Raw genomic sequence first — 20,751 nt, 5'->3', positions numbered from 1 at the left:
TTTTCCAATGAGTCAACTCTTCGCATGAGGTGGCCAAAGTACTGGAGTTTCAGCTTTAGCATCAGTCCTTCCAAAGAAATCCCAGGGCTGATCTCCTTCAGAATGGACTGGTTGGATCTCCTTGCAGTCCAAGGGACTCTCAAGAGTCTTCTCCAACACCACACTTCAAAAGCATCAATTCTTCGGGGCTCAGCCTTCTCCACAGTCCAACTCTCACATCCATACATGATCACAGGAAAAACCATAGCCTTGACTAGACGGACCTTAGTCGGCAAAGTAATGTCTCTGCTTTTGAATATGCTATCTAGGTTGGTCATAACTTTTCTTCCAAGGAGTAAGTGTCTTTTAATTTCATGGCTGCAATCACCATCTGCAGTGATTCTGGAGCCCCCAAAATAAAGTCTGACACTGTTTCCCCATCTATTTCCCATGAAGTGATGGGACCAGATGCCATGATCTTAGTTTTCTGAATGTTGAGATTTAAGCCAACTTTTTCACTCTCTACTTTCACTTTCATCAAGAGGCTTTTTAGTTCCTCTTCACTTTCTGCCATAAGGGTGGTGTCATCTGCATATCTGAGGTTATTGATATTTCTCCTGGCAATCTTGATTCCAGCTTGTGTTTCTTCCAGTCCAGCGTTTCTCATGATGTCCTCTGCATATAAGTTAAATAAGCAGGGTGACAGTATACAGCCTTGATGTACTCCTTTTCCTATTTGAAACCAGTCTGTTGTTCCATGTCCAGTTCTAACTGTTGCTTCCTGAAAAAAAAAGAACTGTCTCCAATTTCCTGTCCCAGATTCTCCCATCCACTAGGAAACTCTCCTTTTCTCTCAAATTAGTTTTTAGACAATCCAGATTGTTCCTAACTGGGTTCTCAGGTTTACCCAAAGCAAGGAACCTGTGTACCTAACTCAACCATCTATTGATACATAATGGTTCCAAACACAAACTTCCCCTCCACTCCAGAGGCCAAGGCACGGAAGGAAGAACTCCACCTGCCCTGCTAGCAGAGGTACCTCCAAGGCAAGTGGGGCTGGGGTCAGGCATGCTGCTGCTGCTGCTGCTGCTAAGTCGCTTCAGTCGTGTCCGACTCTGTGCAACCCCATAGATGGCAGCCCACCAGGCTCCTCCATCCCTGGGATTCTCCAGGCAAGAACACTGGAGTGGGTTGCCATTTCCTTCTCCAATGCATGAAAGTAAAAAGTGAAAGTGAAGTCGCTCAGTCGTGTCCGACTCTTACTAACCCCATGGACTGCAGCCCACCAGGCTCCTCCGTCCATGGATTTTCCAGGCAAGAGTACTGGAGTGGGGTGCCATTGCCTTCTCCGGGGGTCAGGCACAGAGGCCCAGGAAAACAGTGTGCTCCAGGAGGCAGTGGGAGGGATCCCCCTGAAGTGGAGGGAGCAAAGGAGAAAGAAAAAACAAATGCGGTTTTAATTAAACACAGAGCATCTAAATCAGAGAGGTATGCTCAGGGAGCGAGGAAGGGTGAAATGGAATTTTTAGAGGAAAACAAGATTGCCCACCTTCTTAGTCTCATTAACATTGAAATGAAGCCCTTGAGGGGAAGGCGCCGGCTTTGACCCAGGGAGGAGAGGGGGTGGGGGGAAGATTCCTGAGCCTCAAGAGAGCTTTGTGCCTGCAGATTTGAGCTGCCAAGACAGACAACTCTTCCCCCCAGGCCTCCCCCTCGGCCTCTGCATCAGAAGAGGGAGTTTCACTCTGTCTTTTGATGGCTGAGCAGCCAGCCAGGTAGGGGGCACATCTGAGATAAGCTAGGATCCTTGCCAAACCCCCAAGGGGCTTTGCCCAGATCACCATGCCCCCTTCCTCACCGTGCGGCCTCCTCTCTGCTTTGCAGAGCATCCAGGTGAACCCCTAGCACCTGGGAGCCCCTGGGGTGTGTTGGGTCCACTGGGCTCCTGTCTCTGCAGCTCTCCCTTCCCACTCAGGGGACTTGATGCTTCCTGGGGGCCCCTCCCACTTGAGGCTATGTCCCACCTGAGACCCAGGAGATTAGAGAAGTGCAAGGACTCAAGCTCTGAGTCTCACTTGTTAAGTTGACCTCAGCTCTGGTCATTGGATGGCTCCTTTATCTTGAGCAGCTGGACCTACCCTAGAGCCCAGTTCCTACATCTGGGCTTCTGTATCAAGGTCTTAGAAAGCATTGTGGGTCACTTTCTTTCACTAGTCACTTCCCTTTGGTGTTGCCCAAACATCAGTCCACTGGCTGGCTCTTTGCCAGGAGAAAGGGCCTTCCATTCCCAGCTCTTTCATCCCAATATGTACCCCCCACCACCTGTTTGGACACTCATTGCCACCTCTTGGTTTGGTGCAATGCCTCACACACAGTAGGGGATTCATAAACATGGGTGAATGAATGGATGATGGGCTGAGTGAATGTAACCGGGGACTTGGGAAAGCTTTGGACAGGACCATCCTCATGTACTCCTGAGCCTACTAATTGTCTCTGGTTTTAGCATGAAACTCCTTCTGCTGAATGGCCAATGTCATCCACAGCCATCCAGTAAATCACCAGTCCCAGTATGGATGCTCAGTGAAACACTGGTCTGTTGGCCAAAGTCAAGTTAGGCAGCATCATAACTGATTCAGTCTGCCCCGCATTTAAAGCAGGGGTCCCTGAAGCAAGGGCTAAGGAGGCTTAATTTTGTTCCCGAAACCTGGTCTCTATTCACCTGTGCCAAACAGAAATGCAGAGACAGACTCTGCGGTGAAGTAGAAATGAGTAGCTTCTGGGAATTCCCTGGTGGTCCAGTGGCTAACACTTAATGCTTCCAGTGCAGGGGGAGTGAGTTTAATCCCTGGTCAGGGAACTAGGATCCTACATGCCATGGGGCACAGCTTTTTTTTTTTTTCCTTTTAATGTAGCTTTTATTACTTTGGCAAGCAAAGGAGGTCACAGAAGCGAGTGCCCTCAAGACTATGTCCTCCCCATTGGTGGGGAGAGTAAGAAGTCTAAAGTTTTCAAGGAGTAGTGTGTGATCAGCTCATGGACACTTCTCAGATTGGTTGGCATCAAGGTGAAGTTTGAAGCATCATCAATCTTCTGGTTTCAATCAGTCTAGGATCTGTGTTCTGCAGTCAGCAGTTTTCATCTGGTGGGGGTCTGCCTTCTGTAAAAACAACATAGTGATGTGTGTCAGGCCGTCATCTATATCTTTCAGGGAACAGGGGGTTTGGTGTCTATGTGGCAGATTCATAATTTAAATTGCTATCAGTTCCCCAGCCCAACAGCTGCAGTTTCTACATCTTCACATTCCCCAGACATGAACTCTTAAATTAGCCCTTTGCTTCAAAAGACACGGGGGCTTGTACACGGTTTCGACTATGGAAACTGTACCTACCTCCCTATTTTAAAAACTTCCATTGAACAACCTCATTGAGTGGGCAGGCAATTTTCTTAAATGTTTCCCAAATAAATGACCATAAATTTAAACACAGTATGAAAGTCCCTGGGGCAATGAAGAAAGTCTATAAAGAAAATCTCTTAAGACAAGGGAGAAGGCTGACCCGGTGAAACCCATGAAAAAGAATCACAAAGGGAAAATACTCAAAACAAAGCTTTTATATTGTTTGGCTTTACATACTTAGTAAATATCTGTAGAAGTATTTATCTGTGTTTTATAGTCTCAATCAATTTCAACATCACATTTTGGTAATTTTATAGTATGAAAATAGAAATGACCTGGAGTGAAAATAAAGGTTCAAAGCTATGAGTTTTGAATGAACACATAGGAAGAGAGGGAGGAAAACACAGACCTTTAAAAATGTGAAAGTGAAGTTGTTCAGTCATGTTCGACTCTTTGCAATCCCATGGACTGTAGCCTACCAGACTCCTCTGTCCATGGGATTTTCCAAGCAAGGGTTCTGGAGTGGGTTGCCATTTCCTTCTCCAGGGGATCTTCCCAACTCAGAGATCGAAACTTGGTCTCCTGCATTGCAGGCAGACGCTTCACCTTCTGAGCCACCAGGGAAGCCACCAATTTTAAAAAATGTATATTCATAAATTCTTAGTACAGATTTATTCAAGAAGTCCTCTGCTTGAGAGTAGGTTGGGCATAGTATTAACAACTCACTTTCAACACAGAATGTGGCAGAATTTACGGCATATGACTCCCAGCTCTGTATTATAAAAAGTCCTGTGACATCTTTGTCTCCATTTTGGGTCACTTGCTCTTAGGGAAGCCAGCACCTTGGGGTAAACTTAAGTACACTTATGGAGGAGCCCACGTGGCTAACATCTGAGATCTCCTCCAGCAGCCAGAGAAGCGAGGCCAGGTGAGCATCTGAGTCAACTCTTTCAGCCCCAGTTAAGCCTTCAGATGACTGTAGCTTCAGACAATGTCCTGACTGCAACTTCAGAAGAGACCCTGAGCCCAAACCACCCATATAACCAATTTCCAAATTTCTTTTCTATAGAGATTGTGAGATGATAACCACTAAGCTTGCAGGAGTGACACCTTACTCAGCAACAGATAACTAACATAGAAGATGAGATCCTGCAATATTCTGACAAGATTAGAACCAAAGACCAGGCATTGTGGTGGCTTGTTTATACCAACCAGTAGCTTCTGCTGCTGCTCCTGAGTCGCTTCAGTTGTGTCCGACTCTGTGTGACCCCATAGACGGCAGCCCACCAGGCTCCCCTCCCTGGGATTCTCCAGGCACTGGAGTGGGTTGCCATTTCCTTCTTCAGTGCATGAAAGGGAAAAGTGAAAGTGAAGTTGCTCAGTCGTGTCCAACTCAGCGACCCCATGGCCTGCAGCCTACCAGGCTCCTCCATCCATGGGATTTTCCAGGCAAGAGCACTGGAGTGGGTCGCCATTGCCTTCTCCGAGCTTCTACTTCTGCTTTAATGAGAAAAAGAAGCTCGGCTCTTCTTTGGTTGTTGATCTGAAAAAAACCTATCCCAAGCATTGAACTCACAGGACTCTTCCAAAGACCAGGAAACCACAAGCAAGGCTGAGATACCAACACAAATCTCTTTTCTAATTCCCCAGATGGGATTTTGAAGACTGCCTGGGCTTCCCAGGTGGCTCAGTGGTAAAGAATCCGCCTGCAATGCAGGCAACCTGGGTTCGATCGCTGAGTCAGGAAGATCCCCTGGAGAGGGAAATGGCAACCCACTCCAGTATTCTTGCTTGGGAAGTCTCATGGACAGAGGAGCCTAGTGGGCTACAGTCCATGCGGTCACAAAAAGAGTCAGACATGACTTAGTGTAAACAGCTACACAGGCTGCCAGCCAGTTAAAACAGGCTGATGTTACCACCTAAAATTTCCTCATACAAATGTCCTCTGCTCTTGGTCGTTGAGAATGAGACTCATCATCGTAAAGCCTTAAAAAGGTACATTCTGACGTCATCTTTCCCCAAATTCTCCTATAAGATGAAAACACCCATTCAGTTGAATGTAAATTAATCTGTACACCCACTCAGGAAGAGGACTACTTCTGAGAATCATTAAAGGAAGTAAGTTCTTCTGCTGCCCTATAAATAATTAATATCCCTTAATTTTATTTGTAGGGGGAGTGGTTTAGAAGTAAGAGGGGACCTATGAACTGTGCACGGAATACTCTTAACATGAAGTCCAACTGTGTTCGCATCTCTTCCCTCTTTCCTTTTTTTTATTTTTAACCTTTGATATGTGCAGTTAGAGACAAGCCTGAAAATGAAGTTTCCAGTACACAGCATATTTTCTAAGTCCAATAGCCGACTGGCTCAGTGAATGAATAATATGAAAAGTGGTTCTAGAATTAAAGATTCTTTTTAAAAAGGCCCTATAGGTAATTATTTTGCTACTGTTATTAATATTTCCTGATGTGGGAATAACTCACAATGCTGTCTAGTTTTGTGCTCTTTCTGTGCTGGTGGCTTTTTCACTTTTTAATTCCTCCAGTTCCTGGGCATGTGAGAAGCCCACCTCTGAGGCTCTCTCTCTCTCATGTGGCTTGGGCAGCTTGTATAAGTATGTGACTTACCCTGCTTCCACCCCACCTCAAGCAAAAGCGAAAATTACCCAGTGAGGCAAAAAGATTAGAAATCGCCGTAGGACCAAACTAAATCCACTTACCTGCTTTTTATAGAGTACCAGCAAGATCAACGGCATTTGTTCTGCCGCCTGGCAGGTATTAAATTCCCCTCATTGTGCGTACTTTGTTTGTCCAACGCACATGCCTGACCGTAACAGAGGACGGGCCCCTCTGGAGGCCTGGAGAATTCCAGGTCCACATCAAGTCTATATATTATGGTTGGAAGGGCTCGGCCAGCTGCCTGCGTATCTCCTCCCTAAATATTGCCAACAGCAAGGTTCTGGGAAGACCTCTGGATTCCATGAAATGAGGGCAATATATTTGCGGTAGATGATGGCGGGAGAAAAGGAATTGATACCGATTCATTACCTACTGTGTTGTAATCATTGTAGCTTCCATCCTCACAACAACTCCACTGGGTGGGTTCCAGGAAGTCCCCTACCTATGAACGGGTTCCATTCCAAGAGCACGTTCGTAAGCCCACTTTGTTCATAAGTCCAACAAAGTTATTAGTCTGGTACCCAATTAACACAATCAACTATACAGTACTGTACTCTGATAGGTTTAGAATAGTTTTTACACACAATACATTAAAACACACACACACAAAATAAAGAAACCAGTTTTAAACTGATAGTACATTCCCTTGATAAGTATAGTAGTGCAACAGCTGGCATCCAGGGACTGGCATTGAGTGAACAGGCGAGAAAGGTTACTGACTGGAGGAGGGAGGGGGGTGGGAGGTGTAGACTCGAAGGATTGTCAGCAAGAGGAGATGGAGGGCAAGGTGCAATTTCACTCACGCCTATGGAATGCACAGTCCCATCTTTGAAAGTTCACAACCTGAAGATTCATATGTAGGGGACTTACCGTATCACCTTGCCCATGTTGCAGATGAGGAAACAGCTTCAGAGAAATCACCTGCCTTAGACAACAGAGTCAGTGAAGTGCTGGGACCAGGATTTGAAACAAGGTCTGGAGTTAAAGCCTGAGTGTTTTTTCAACACTGTGCTGACTCCTTGGATGACAAGTAAGAAAGCCTGAGGACCCCTGGGTGGGGAGTGAAGAGTAAACAAGGGTTCCTGGGACATTAAGATGCATTTGGTGTGGTTGAATGCTGTTCTATGGCATGCGTGCGCCATGTCTTCTTTGTCCATTCCTCTGCTGGTGAACATTTGGGCTGTTTCCATGTCTTGGCTGCTGTGAACATGGGGGTGCCCCACGATCAAGAGGTTCTTGTAGGGGAGTGCAAGGAGAATATGACCTTGGAAGAAGAGTGAACCAAACTTGGGCACAGATAGGGTTGTAGAGAGTAGAAAAGGAGGCATGCAACACGCCAGTCGAAAGAGAGGTCCTTCCACGTAGGTATCAGTATATTGGAAATTTTTTAGTTAAACAGAATTGTTTCGATGGCACACACTTTATAGAACCTAGCATAATTCTGGACACATAGTAGGTATTCAAAACCTCTTTAAAATTTGTAGTTTTCTCATCCTTGAATCTGAGTTCTAATATTATTTGTGTAAGGTTTCGTATATGTGTGTGTGTGTGTGTGTGTGTGTGTCTGTGTATGTGTGTTTGGTGTATAGACAGAGTGTCTATCTTTCTGGAAAAGCTGAGACTCAAGGATGTGAAGTGACCTCCCCAGATCTCTGAGTCAATGAACATGGCTGGATTGGCATGGCAGTTGCCCAGCTGCAATGTAGTTCAAGGTTAGCTCTCCAGAGGATGATGCAAAGGCTCTTTTTTATTCAAAAGGGAACACCCAAACTAAAGCAACTCCCTCGATGCCTTGCAAATATTTTGATCTTCAAGAGTTTTAGGGAATGTGATTCTAAGAATTAACAAATGGCTCTCAGTTCCCAGATCCACAGAGTCCGGAACATGCAGTGATGCTGAATGACATCACCAGTAACTATGGGCCCAGACCTTCCAGGTCAGAACCCCAGCACAATGGAAGCAACCAGAGTACCTCTGAGCCTCCCTCCCCTCTGCTGGTTGCATGGCTACACCTGGATACAACCAAAGGCAGGACGAGGAGTCATCCATCCCTGCAGAGAGCCCTGGGAAGCTAGCCATGTGGCTTCTGGGCCAGGTCTCTGCGTGTCCTGGTCTCACTTCCCAAACTCTCCATCCTGGTGGGCTTCCTTCACCTGTTCTGGCCCCTTGACCAGGCTCCAGGTATCAGGACTAGATCTCCCTTCCCAGCGGAGACATATGTTCCAGCTGCAAAATCCCCACAATCTGCACCTTAATAGCTCTTTCAAAATAAGTTACACTTTTGACTTGGTAGAATTCGCCCAATGTCTAGGAGAGAAGAAAAATGTAAAGCAGAAAAAAAGGAGGGGGTGGGGTCGGAAAAACAACAAAGCAACATTATCAGCCAGCTTTGATCTCAAGACTGTTTCGTTACTGTGATCTGGGTTCAAAGGAGGTGGGGGGCGGTGGAAAAGCAACACTTCAGGCAGGAAATGTCTATTATTCAGAAATGTAATATAATTATGTGTCTGGATGGCCCAGTTTATCAGACGGCCTTTTCTGGGAAGGATGTGGAGGGTGGGGGGTGAGACACGTCATCCCTTTCCTTCCCGGTCCTCCCCAGCCAGACGCCCCTCCTCCACCTTCAGTTTTTTTTTTTTCTTTTTCCTTTTCCCCCTCCCTCCAGGACACTTCCAATTTCCCAGGTTTCGCGACCACTTACACGTCTTTCCTGAGCGTTTTTATATAGCGTAGGAAATTGGGTAATGAAAGCCGAGTCATACATTTCTGCTTTATGTTTCCAAAGAAGCAAGTGTGACTGTCAGGTTTACAAAAGATTGTTTATGTTCACTGGCGTGAAATGGGGAGCGGGCGTGCGGAGCAGAGAGAGAGAAAGGCTGGCCAGGCGGGGATGACAGCAGTGCATTCGTCCTCCACGCTACAGCAGACAAAGCGCGCTCCCTGCCTGACAGGGACCATAAATCAAGGGCAGGAGATGCTGTACCTACAGCTTATACCATTCCAGATGACAAACTCACAGTAATCCACCCAGCGCAGCACTTTCTGTCTCCCCGCTCCCCGCGCCCAGCACCCCTCCCGCCTGCTCCTCTCCCAGCCGCCCTCCTCCCGGTCCCTCCCGCCTCTCTTCTTTTCCCAGCTCCTTCCTGGAGGTTTCTCTGGTCCCTTCCTTCTCCTGGTCTCCTGTCTCTTCTCCCTCCACTCCAGACTCCTGTTTCTTCTGACCTCCTGCCCACAAGGTCGCTTCCTCTTTGGGGGAATTTTTTCTTTGTGTCTTTTCGCCACCTCTCTCTGTCTCTGTCCCTTGTGAATCCCCTTGGCCACTCCCCACTTTCATTTCCTGTTATTTTTTTCCTATTTTTTTTTTCTTGCTCCTTCCCACCCTCTCCTCTCTCCACCTCATCCCTTCCAGTTCATCCACTCAGCTAAGAAAAACCATTACCTCTATCCTGCAGATCCCCTTGGCAGGGAAACAAAGAAGAAAAAGGACACGTTCTCCAAGGCCGGGAACCTTAGTACGACAGCCACACCAGATTCCCTTAGAGAGGGCAGGAGTGGGAACACAGAGGTCCTGGGATGGGACAGGGTGAGCCAGGCAGAAGTCCGCCTTGGCGATGAGGAGGGTGATGAGACATTTGAGAGGAAGGGCAGACGTGTTGCCAATCCCTTCAGCAGGGTCAGAGTCAGGGATCTGTCTTTCTGAACACACTTAGGGTACAGCCCCATGTTAATGAATTTATCCTTCATCCTCTAGCCGAGGAAATGCTTGCATATTCAATCCTGGGGCAATTGCCCATTGGTACTGGGATGCCTGAGCATTTTGCATACAGGACTTCAGTGAATCAAGGGAGGGGGTGTCTACCCCATATTCACAGGAGCACTATTTACAATAGCCAAGACATGGGAACAACCTAAATGTCCATCAATAGACAGGAAGACGTGGTACATGTATGTGATGGAATATTGCTCAGCTATTAAAAAGAATGATGCCATTTGTAGCAACATGGATGGGCTTAGAGACGATCACGCTAAGTGGAGTCAGAAAGAGAAAGACAACTACCAGATGATATCACTTATATTTGGAATCTAAACTATGACACAAACGACCCTATCTATGAAACAGAAACAGACTCACAGACATAGAAACAGACCTGTGGTTGCCAAGGGGGATGGAGGCAGAGGAAGGATTTGGAGGTCGGGATTAGTAGAGGCAAACGTTAATACGTAGGATGGATAAACAACAAGGTCCTGCTGTATAACACAGGGAACTATATTCAACATCCTGTCATCAACCTTAATGGAAAGTAATATGAAAAGGAATGTATATATGCGTATAACTGCGTCACTTTGCTGTACATTAGAAATTAACACAACACTGTGAATCAACCGTACTCCAATAAAACGGCTTTTAAAAAGGAGAGGATGTCCATGAGAGCTTCCCTCTGTCATGCCAGGATTTTCAGCTGGAGCCTTGAGATGAAAGGCTCAATCTAAGAGCTCTCTTCCAGCTCCCATTCCATCTGTTTATAAGGCAGCCCTTTCTGAAAGTGGAGACACTCCCTTTGCCTGAGGAATGGGACCCTTGGGAGCCAAGAGGAAACCTGAAGATGAATCATTTTGTTCAAGGTGCCCTAGGTCAGGGTTTGCGCTTTTTCCATAAGGAGTCACACCCTGGCTCGCAGTCCTACCTTGGCCAACAGCTCATTTATTTGACCTCATAAGAAGCATCAGGATCTTTTTTTCTTTTCCTACATCGTAGGTCCTGAGTTAATTTTATTATCTGCTAATGCACAATAATTGGCAAACTTTCATGGTCTTAATCAATACTGTGGCCCAAATTACCCTTATATCTGTGCTTCCCACTAAATTTAAACGAGAAATCCCCGGCAACCTTAGGAGAGTTACTGAATGTAAAATAGAGGATAAGCATCTTTTTTTCTTTGTGCATCTTTTCCTCTTTTATACTTCAGTTCACTTGAACCATTTCTTTTTACATTCCACATATAAAGGATACTAGACAGTATTTCTCTTTCTCTGTCTGACTTACATCACTCAGGATGACACTCTCTAGGTCCATCCGTGTTGCCGCAACTGGCATTATTTCGTTCTTTTAAATGGCTGAGTAATATTCTGTTGCGTATATATATGTACCGTAGCTTGTTTATCCATTCTTCTGTCGATAGACATGTAGATTGCTTCCATGTCTTGGCTATTGCAAACAATTCTGCAGTGAACGTTGGGGTACATGTATCTTTTCAGATCATGTTTTTCTCTGGAAATATGCCCAGGGGTGAGACTGTAGGGTCATACGGTAGCTCTATTTTTAGTTTTTTAAGGAATCTCCGTAGTGTTCTCCATAGTGGCTGTACCAATTTACATTCCCACCAACAGTGTGGGAGGGTTCCTTCTCTCCACACCCTCTCTAGCATTTATTATTTGTGGATTTTTTGATGATGACCATTCTGGCTGGTGTGAGGTGATATCTCAAGGTAGTTTTGATTTGCATTTCTCTAATAGTGAGTGGTGTTGAACGTCTTTTCATGTGTGTATCGGCCACCTGTATGTGAAGCACTGAGATCTTTGCACACAATCTGCAATGCACATTTAGGTTGTACTGGTGATGAGAAAACACATCACGGCTTTATCATGTCTTGCTACTCTGAATCATGAAAGGCTGAACCGCTAGTATTTAGGGAAGACTCAATCCAGATTCAGACTTTTCAGGCCCTTGTGAAGAATATATCTTCATCTTTTTGGAAATGAATTCAGAGCAGATGGCTGGAGTCTCTGAGCCCTGGGACCACAAGTGACTTGGTCTGAGGTACAGGTAGGGATGGATAAGAATGTCTTTCCACCAGCCAGCCCAACTGAGGCTGCAGAAGGACAGCTGTCCACACAGCAAGGGTGAGGCCCTCACTCATCCTCCTTTTGAGATTTTAATAACCTTGCAGAGGAAAAGGAAGAGGCCATCTGACACCTGGTCAACTCAGAGCCAGGTACAGCTGCCAGGCTGATTCTCAGCCATTGCTGACATTGTGTCTCAGGAGTCACTGCCTCCAAGGCCCAGAAATCAACACATACCTCCTTCCATCCAACTTTGGACCTTCTCCCTTCCCCTTTCAAGTCAACAGACCACCTTGTGGGGCAAGACTCCAGCAAGTGGTAGACTTCAAAAGGAGCCCTTCTTCCAAAGATCGGCTATGTAGTCCACTGCCCAGACCAGCTGAAATAAAGGAAGGGGTGTGGAGAAAACTGGGGTGACCGGCTTCTGAGATAACTCATGAGGCTCAGAAGCAAAACCAGCAGTCAGGTGAGAAACAGAGAAAGCCTGCCCTTCTCTGCTCCCTCTCTCTGCTATAACTTGCTGGGAAGGGGAGAAGGACGCTCTGCTTGGACAACCCTTAAATCGATGCATCCTAATTAACAGAGGATTCAATTCATCAAAGTGACAGCAACTCTATTTACATCATCTCTGTCAACAGGACTTAGGGTTGGCCTATGGGTTTTATTATCTTTTCCTTTCTTGCTCTTTCTCTCTCTCTCCTTTTCTAATAAGACAATGGCAAGATTTAAAGAGAAGGGTTAATTTCAAGCTGAGAATTGTACAACCAGCTCCCCGAAGTCTTCCTGATAGGCAGTCTCAGCCCTCCGGTTTGACCTAGAAAATAGCACAGGCTTGTTGCAGAAGCAAGGTTGACAGCAGGGTGGCCCAGAGGCCTGGCACAGATCCGGAGAGGAGAGGCCACCACAGACCATGCCTCCCACACAGATAATGGGGTCAGACTGCTGGCCCTGGCAACTCGGAGAGGGCCCCTCATTTTACGGATGAGGAAACTGTGACTGGGACAGAGGGAGTGAAAAGCCCAAGATTACACAGCTAATCAGAGCCAGAGCCAGACCTCCCAGGAACCAGGCTCTTTCCAGCCCACCGCTCAGTGGCCACCTCCATGCTGCCAGGAGGCAGCCCCAGAAGATCACCCCCTTCCTCTGGGTGGGAGCATTCCCTCTGGAATCTTCTCTAAGCATCTTTATTATGATTAGCTTTGCTGCTCACCGCTATTAAAAATAGTTAATATGTAGGAAATACTACTTCCCTCATAGCTCAGTCAGTAAAGAATCTGCCTGCAATGCAGGAGACCTGAGTTCGATTCCTGGGTCAGGAAGATCCTCGGGAGAAGGAAATGACAACCCACTCCAGTATTCTTGCCTAGAAAATTCCAAGGACGGAGGAGCCTGGCAGACTACAGTCCATGGGGTCACAAAGAGTCATACACAACTTATCAACTAAACCAAACCAGGAAATACTCTAGATGAGCTTGGCTACCTGTTTTACCCAAATTGATCTTCTCAAAGTGATGCAGTATGTACTACTTTTTATCCCTATTTTAAGATGAAGAAACAGACTCAAAGAGATTAAGCCACTTGCCCAAACAGAAGATGACTCTCTGCTAAGCCTTTCTGTTAGGCACCAGCTCTAATGCCACTTTTAAATTGAAATTACTCCCAAGGGCATTAAACTAAGCTCTTTACATTTTCTTGGGGATGGATTTAGCTGGGACTTGAGCTCTGAGCCTTCCAAAAACAAAGGGGGGAATGAAGACTCATTCTCTGTTCAAGTTTTCCTAGGACTCAGGTTCTGCTTCTGCAGAGTGGATCTCAAGGAAAGGCAGGGGTGGGGCCTCCGTGAGGTCAGTGTTCATGACACAGCCAGGCCAACATCCCGTGCAGCTGCAGCTGCCCACTGACAGAATCTTCTAGAAAATATCTACTTCCATTTCTCTCCTTTGCCCCAGAAGGAATTCCACCAGGGTCTATCCTAGTCTTGAAAGGCCCCTAAATTATATGTCATTAATCAAGCCTATTAGAATTAAAAAAAAAAAAAAAAACGGGGGGTGTGAAGAAGAAAAATGGAACTTGGCCCTCCCTACTCTGGTCATTTGTCATTTATTGCGGAACCCGAGCCTAAAGAGCAGCCCCTTCCCAGAGACGATGGGATGTGGGTTGCAGGGTGGAGGGCAGGAAATGGGGACGGAAGACAAAATGCCAGGAGGCTCACGGGTAAAAGAGCCGTGTCTTTCCTCCAAGTTGACTTGTGCTCACACCCCATCCGTCAGCACTGGGATGAAAGGGCTATAAAACCAACACAGCGCTGGAGACTGTATGAAAATATACATCCTGATGTGTCAGGAGTACCTGGCGCGCCTTTAACCTCAACTTCAGATGAACCAACACGCCTCGGAGCACATTTATATGCAAAGGCATATAATATGTCCCCTGTATCTAATTATCTGTCAACCTGAGGCAGTTTGTTTTCCAAATCGGCCTCTCGGCTGTGACTTTACGAGGTCATAAAGAAAGCGATGCCACTCGGCGCCGAAACGCGAGGAGCGCCTGGATCAACAAATTATGCTCCTTAATGGTGCCTCTCGGCCTGAGACGCGGCCGGCAGGAAGAAAGGAGCCACAGCCCTGGTTCTTACACCCTGCCCTCCGCCCAAGAAAAAAGAAAGGGGCTCGGGGGTCAGGAGGCAGACCAGGGAGATCCCAGCGCATCAGGGAGCGCGAGCCTGGGAGGGGCGCAGGGCAAAATGGACCGGAAGTGACGTGCTGCTTCTGCTCCGGGGTCCTCTGCCTTTTGCGGGTCCTCCTGTGCAAAGTCCATCTGCAAAGTTGTCAGCCGGAAATGAAGCTGAGAAGGGTGTTTCTGCAGCCCCTGTACCACCGCTGGCCATCTTACAGCACCCTTAGCCTAGAGCATCATTTGTGCCTAAGATCCCAAAGATCTGTGGGTCCACAGGGGAGCACTCGAATCCACCCAGGTGACAACTCCGGTCTGCACAAACCCAAATACCGACTCTGTTTCCATGAGCACTTTGGCCGGACGGTACTTTGTTCACCATTGCATTTGGGAGAAGGAGACATGTGAGTCTTTTCAGCTCCCAAGCAAGAGGAGAAAATTCCTTCTCCCCAAACAGGGAAGGTGAGGGGGGTGGGCAGTAGCAGGGATCCTATTGTGCTGAATGGAGGGCTGAGTCTCTCTCTTTCCTGCCAAGCTCAGCATCACATGTGTGCACAAACACACACACACATGCCGCGAAACGGCGGAGGAGTGGGCCCCTCACACAGTCTTCAGCCCCTATTAGTCCTCCTCTGATCTTCAGCAGATTAATTAGGACGTTTGTCAGGAACCAGCCGTGACCTCCAGCCGCTCCTCTCTGGGAGTGGTAACGGTGCCAGCGAAAGCCAAGCTGCAGGAATTCCTGTACCCACGCTGCTCCTATGATTAATGATAGAAAGGAAGGAAAAAAGGGGGTCAGCAGCTGAGTGCAAAGCAAGTTGCTAGACAGGGAGTAATTAAGATACTTGGGTAAATATGATTAATAAGCTCAAACTGGCAGGGTGTGCGGTAAACAAGGACTAACCAGATGGTCCCCTCTCTTCTGACAAGGCTGGGCACTTGGAGACCGGGGGGAGGGGAGGCTCAGGAGGCGGGGAGGGCAACTTGAAAGGCAAGATGGAAACTTGACTTTCTTAAGCTGACCCCATTGAGAGGGAAAGGTTGGATCCCTGGGGAGAGATTAGAACAAGGAGGAGGGGCTTGGAGATTTCACCCATCCTCTTATCACAGGCACCAGACAAATTGCTGGGTGTAAAAGGATTCCTGTTCAGACATCAAGGCCACATCATCTAAAGGGACTCCCACCCCTACTCTCTCTCTCTGTCTCCTTCTCTGATTTCGCTGCTCGCTACAAGATTTAGACAAGACATAGGATGCACACGTTACTGTTACCGTTACTGTGTTCATTTGCAACTGGCTTAAACAGCAAGATGGATTGTTTCCCCTTTCTGCAGGCCAGAGTCCAAGATCAAGGTGCCGGCAGGGTTAGTCTGTTCTGAAGGCTAGAAGGGGAGATTTGTCCCGCGCCTCACCCCTAGTTTCCAGCGGTTTGCTGGCGATCTCTGGTGCTCCTATAATTGTAGACAGATGTCTCCCACTTCTGCCTTCATGTTCACAGGACTTTCTCTGTGTGTGCCCATGTGTGTGTGTGTGTGTATGTGTGTCTGTCTGCCTTAGTTCAAATTTTCCCTTTTCAGAAGTGCAACAGTCATCTGGGGTTAGCGACCCCTCAATGACTTCATCTTAACTCATTATATCTGCAACGACCCTCTTTCCAAATAAGATCACATCCTGAGGTACTACGGGCTCAGAACTTCAACATAGGGATTTGCAGGCACATGATTTGACCAATAACAGCCATTTATCAGGTTGCAGAGCAACCGAGGAAACAAATGCTCACTCAGAAGAGACCTGAGCCAAGAAAACGTATGTTGTCACGGCACTGTTTGGAAGAGGGACAGGGCCTGGACTCTCATTGCTCTGCACCCTGTCTGCCTAAAAATATGCCTCCTTCGAGTCCTAAACAGTGCCTTGGAAAGCACGCTCTCTCTGTGCAATGTCAAGGAGACAGTCTAATGCTTGCAGAGATGAAGTTGAGAAATAGCCATAGGTAGGAGTTCCCAATGACACTGGTTAACAGGGAATATCTGCAAGCCTAAAAGAGAAGACATGGAGGGTTGGCCATTAAATAGCAGAAAGATGCCAAGACAACTCCATCTATAGACATGGGCAGCAATGGTACATCCAGGGTGAAAACAAGACACAGTTAGGGAGATGAAAGAAATACAGGATTAGTCCCCAAGCTAAAGGAGCTTACAGCTTGGATTCCTCAATTCATTTCCTATGGTAGCTGTAATAAATCCCGACTGTAATAAATCACAAATGTGGTGGCTTAAATTAAAACCAATATTTATTCCCTCCCAATTCTGGAACTTAGAAGTCCAAACTGGGTATCACTGTACTGAAATCCAGATGTCAGCAGGGTCCTGCTCCCTCCAGAGGTTCTAGGGGAGAATCGATGCCTTACCAATTTCCAATTTCTGGTGGCCCTGCCGTTCCTTGGCTTGTGACCACATCACTCTAATCTTCAAGGTCAGTATCTGCCAATCTTCCCCGGCTTGGTTTCCACATCTCCTTCTCTGTATGTAAAACCTCTATCTCCCCATCCCTATTCATAAGGATATATGTGATTTCACTTAGAACCCATCTGGATAATGCAGGACAGTCTCCTCATCTCAAGATCATTCATTTAATCACATTTGCCAAGCTTCCCCCTCCAACCCCTTTAATTTTCCCAATAAGGTCACTAGCACTGGTTCAAGGATTAGGAAGTAGATGTCTTTCAGAGGCCAGTTTTCAGCGGCCCACACAATTCCCCTGGGATTTTCCTTCTCTAATCGCTTTCTCAGTTGGTGTATGTAGACCTAGGGGGCCTGGTCTCTTCCCCCGTGTTGCTGATAACAAAACTCAGGTGTGTGTGGCAAAGTGTACTTCTTCACAGAAAGTCAAATATCAGGCTTAGGTGAGGAGTCACCGAGTACTTAATTGTCCTATAAATCAATTCCCTGTCTTTGTATATCACAGACCTAATAAAAGTATATTTTTAAGGGGGTGTTAGAAATGCCTGGGTTGTCAATTTTTTATTTGGCCATGTAAGGTTATTAACAGGCTTCCCTCACAGCTCAGTTGGTAAAGAATCTGCTTGCAATGCAGGAGACCCAGGTTTGATTCCTGGGTCAGGAAGAACCCCTGGAGAAGGAAGTGGCAACCCACCCCAGTGTTCTTGCCTGGAGAATCCCATGGACAGAGGAGCCTGGCGGGCTACAGTCCACGGGTTCACAAGAGTCAGACACAACTTAGCAACTAAACCACCAGGGATATTAAACAAAAACTCTACCATTATTTCCATTCATAAAGGGAGCTATCTTAACTCTATCAGAGTGAATGAAACATATCTGACTGAGAGCAAAGTACGGTCCTCCAGAAAAGACGATGGGCAGCCTCACACCCTCAACCCCCGACTCCGCCCAGTGCAGTGCCTGAGGCCCTAGCAGTTCATCAAGGACTTAGGTTTGGAAAAACCCTCCTCGGGTCCAAGGATCTCCTTTGAGGGGCGAGGCAGCAGAGCTTCTCCCAGGCAAAAAGCCTACAGACGCTGACCTCACAGGGACCAAGGGGAGGGGAGAGGAAGGAATCTGGTTGTCACACTGCTGCCCCATGAGAAACCTTCCCAAGCCCCAGAGGCAAGTGGGGCTCTGGCCAAATCAGGCTGGACCAGAGGAGGAAGTTCTAGCAGACAAGGCACCCGGCCTCCCTCCTGACCTTGGATAATCATCTCTCAATTGAGAAACTCAGAAAACCGTCCCAGAACACTTCCTGCACTGTGGTCAGGGTTTTCCCTTTGGAAAGGTGCGCTTGACACAAGGGAGTATGATACCCTGCCCGGTGAACCACTTCCTAGTCCCTTTTCCTGTCTCACCCTGAAAGTAAAGTGAAGTCATCATAGACAAAAACTGAACAAGGTTGTCACAGAGTAATATCTCGGTGCAAGCTCTATGCTCAGAATCTTACCCAACTTGTTTTGTTTTAATGTAGGAAAACATAATGCTTGCCTTATATGACATATGGAGTTGTTGAGATGATTAAATGAAGCAATATGGGTGAAACTGTTTTTTAAATTACAAAGGGTTCTAGCGCGCTCCTGCACAGAACACACTCTAAATATTGATTGCACGGCTGCATTTCAGGACGATGGACTCTGGTTGCTGCTGTTGTTGGGCCGCACAGCATATAGGATCTTCGTTCCCCGACCAGGGATCAAACCTGTGCACCCTACAGAAGAAGCACAGATTCTTAACCACTAGACCACCAGGGAAGCCCCTTAATTTTTTTTTTTAATGGTGGGCTCCTATAAGGCTCTTTCCTGGAAGTAGTTTTTAAGCAGGGAGATGAAGGGGAGGAAAACAAAAGCAACTAGGGTTGGGGTTCGGTTTGGGGGACAGAAAGCTTAGAGCCCCGTTTTCACAATTTTGAAAGACTCAGTCCCAGAGGAGTGGAATAGATTGACTGCTGACTTCCGGAAAGACCTCTCCAGACCTTGTCTTTGTGGGGCCACAAGACATGCGCTTTTGCTTTTCCGTGTCATTTTGTTGAGCACCAATAATCTGGCAGGCGCTGTGCCCAGCCCTTCAGTTGTACGAACTGATTTAACCTCACCCACAGTCTGTGAGGGAGGTCCTGTCATTATCCCCCTTTCCCAGGTGTGGCAATCAAGGCTTCAAGACCCAGCAGGGTCACACGGCACGTGAGCCAGGAGCCAAACGTGTCAACCTGGAGAGCCCACCGTGCTCAGTAAGATGATTTTCCTCCTGCCCTCTGTCCTGCATCTTCCAGAAGCAATTTTCTCCCTTCTTCTTTGTTTCCATCTTCCTATAAAACTCACTGTGACACTTCACACAAAGAGCCACGTATACAAATCAATTGCAATCAGCCGTATTTCTCTCCTGATGTTAGAAGACTCGTAAAGGAAAACGCACTTGTTTCAAACACCCTTTTCTGACACTAAATCAACCCTCAACTGTTGGTGGAGTTTCTGCACAAATTGAATGGGGCCCTCCCGAGACTGGGGTTTACCAGAATAAATCCCAGGCTCGCAGCAGCTGTCTAGTCATATTAACAGGAAGAGTTGATCGGGTGGCTGAGTTTTCTGGGGGTCCTGACTTCTAGTTCAGGTCAGAAGGACATTGGGAAGCTTGCTGGCCAGCGTGTGACGTGGAGGCTGACCGGGACACTATGGCGGGGGTGTGGTCAGAACCCCTTCACACCTGCATCCCACGGAAATTCCAACCATAATTACTGTCTTCTGCAGAAGCATCCAGGCTTCCTCATACTAATTTGCATAGGAATAATGGTTATCAGGGGATTCTGAACGAATCTATTTGACCCCAAAACTTTGCTTCTTTAATTGCTACGACTTATAGAAACTTCTGGAGCCCCAGGGATGCTGGTTAACTCCCCCTGAACACACCACAGACCCTCTAATTACCTCAGTTTCTCTTATTTCTTGGGCTTCCCTGGTGGCTCAGATGGTAAAGAATCCACCTGTAAGATCCACCTGCAAGATCAATCTGGGTTCGATCCCTGGATCAGAAAGATCCCCTGGAGAAGGAAATGGCAACCCACTCCAGTATTATTGCCTGGAGAATCCCATGGACAGAGGAGCCTGGTGAGCTACAGTCCATAGGGTCGCAGAGTCAGACACGACTGAGCGAATTCATTTCTCTTCACTGATTCACTGGTTCTCTACTTCTACCAGCCCTCTGCCTCAGTCTCCTCATTTATCCAGTGGGGACAGTAAGGCCTTCTCTAGTTCATAGAATGGAAATCAGAGGGTTTGATGTGTCTCCAGAAACATTTCCCTTTTGCTTTGAACCAGGTCATGATGGTCATCACGTTACAGAGTGTGTGGGTTTCCCCCTGCACCTCCAGGCAATTCTGCGACCCTGGCTGGCTGTCCAGTAATTCAGCTCAGTTCTGTTGAACCCAGATGGATCCCACAGGGAAAGGGCTCCATCCCTTGAAACTGTTTCCCTGCCACGCCCACACTCCAGACACCAATTACAAGTCCAACTTGTGACCTGTGCTTCTGACCAACTGGCAATAGATTAGAGGGTCCAAGAAGCCCCACCTGGGGTTTGATGAGTTTGCTAGAGTGGCTCACAGAACTCCGAGAAACATTTTACTTATAGAGCACCAGAGTGTTAGAAGAGTATAACGGTAACAGCCCTTTGGAAGAGGCATATTGGG

The sequence above is a fragment of the Capricornis sumatraensis genome, chromosome 4, assembly GCF_032405125.1.
Source record: "Capricornis sumatraensis isolate serow.1 chromosome 4, serow.2, whole genome shotgun sequence".
Lineage (NCBI taxonomy): Eukaryota > Metazoa > Chordata > Mammalia > Artiodactyla > Bovidae > Capricornis > Capricornis sumatraensis.
This window is presented reverse-complemented; position numbering follows the sequence as displayed.